The 1,759-nt window shown below is 39.5% G+C and overlaps 1 non-coding gene across 1 annotated transcript; it reads left to right on the top strand.

Moving 5' to 3' along the window:
* Nucleotides 1-427: 427 nt before the first annotated feature.
* Nucleotides 428-534, top strand: LOC133295588 (small nucleolar RNA R71). Its single transcript, XR_009749367.1, has one exon. It is a non-coding gene; the product is annotated as a small nucleolar RNA R71 (small nucleolar RNA).
* Nucleotides 535-1,759: the final 1,225 nt, after the last annotated feature.

Here is a 1,759-nt window from a genome sequence, read left to right on the forward strand (position 1 = left end):
ATTGTCTCTGGTGAAGTTCCTATTGCCAAAATTTTCTGCATAACACACCAATGCAGTGGATGTGCAGTCTGTTGAGTCATGAAGGTCACCACAGGCTGAGCATGATTCTGTTTCAGTTGTTGTGAGTTGTAAGACTTCCATCCTTGGTGCTGCTTGGTCAGCTCTCAGGTTCTTCACTTCATTCCTGAGTGATGTCAGCTGGTCTTCCATGGCTGTTTGTTTATCCAGTTCTAGCATGCCTGGTTTCCTCACTGGGCTCACTCTGTCTATTGGCCATTGGAGACATCTTTCAACAGTCCCTTATATGATTTCGTACCTTGATTCAAGTGTTCCTGTAAAGAAATATCCTCCTGCAGCAAAATCTAAGTGAGATTGATAAGTATGGTCAAGTCCCTTATAGAAAGATTGTAACACTCCCTAACTCTCTACCCTATGGTTTGGACATTTTCTTATGATGTCCTTGTATCTCTCCCATGCTTCATAGAGATTTTCTCCATAAAACATTCTGAAGTTAGAGATTTCAGCTCTAACATCAGCTTGTCGAGACATTGGGAGAAACCTCTCTATGAACTTGTTAGAGAGTTCTTCCCATGTGTGGATTGATCCAGGGGTGAGAGTTTTCATCCATGTTTTAGCTTTTAAGCCCAAGGAGTGAGGGAACAACCTCATTCTCATGCTCTCCTCTGTTACACGCTCAGCTTTAAAATTATCACAAATATCTTGGAATGTTGTGAGGTGTGTGTAAGGATCTTATGCAGGGAGTCCATTGAAGACCCCTGCTTCCCTAATCGTGTGGAACATGATAGGTTTTAGTTCAAAATTTGGTGCTACAGGGGGAAGGATTACTCCCATATCTGGTCTGTTCCTGAAAGGAGCAGCCAAAGTTCTAAAGTTCTGTTCAGGGGGAACCTCTTCATTGTTATTATTGTGATCAACCATGTTTTCAGGAAATTCTTCCTTGAGGTTCCTTCTTCTTCTATGGAGTGTACGTTCTGGCTCAGGATCAAAGAGAAACTCAGGTACTTCAATGGAGTGGTCAGAGTCTGTTTCAAACTCTTCACTCATAAACCAATAGCACAAGGTATATATATGCACAGCAGATTCAGTGATAAAGAGAAAAAAATATAAAAGTAAAGTCAGATATACAGTATATGTGTTAGAAAACAATGATAAGAATAACAGTTAGTGTTTCTATCCCCGGCAACGGCGCCAAAAACTTGTTGGATGGTTTGCTGATGGTGGAAAAATATAAGTTCTGATAGGGGACGTTCCTCTATTCTTGCAGAACACATATTCGTCCCTTAGTTCCAACCCAAGTGCGCAAGTGCACGCATCAAGTAATAAAGGGAGTATTAATGCCCAAATTATCGTTCCCACGAGGATAAAGTGCTAATTATTGTTTTATCACTGTTTATAAAGAATGAAAATGAGAAGAAAAGTTAGTAAATGAACTGTCTGGTCAAACGTTCCCTACTATCTTGACAACGTTACTCAGGAACAGTAGGTTCAATCTGATGGCAAACAGTTGCTCGCTGCGTTATGTATGTGATCCTTCCTGTTTAGAAGAAGGTGAGATATTAATCATTGGAGTTTTTTAAATACTAAATAAAATAAAATAAAAACTACTAAAACAGAAATAACTATAATCAAGAGACAACAGGGTGGTGGTTAAATCAGTTTAACAGAAAGAACAAATTCACTACTTCACTCTTAAAGGGGTTGTTTTCTCTGCTCAAGACTTAGCACCTTTTGGCTTTGT

Source organism: Gastrolobium bilobum, unplaced genomic scaffold, assembly GCF_033153095.1.
Source record: "Gastrolobium bilobum isolate Gb01-03AN ecotype WA unplaced genomic scaffold, APGP_CSIRO_Gbil_v1 utg48469, whole genome shotgun sequence".
NCBI classification, from domain to species: domain Eukaryota; kingdom Viridiplantae; phylum Streptophyta; class Magnoliopsida; order Fabales; family Fabaceae; genus Gastrolobium; species Gastrolobium bilobum.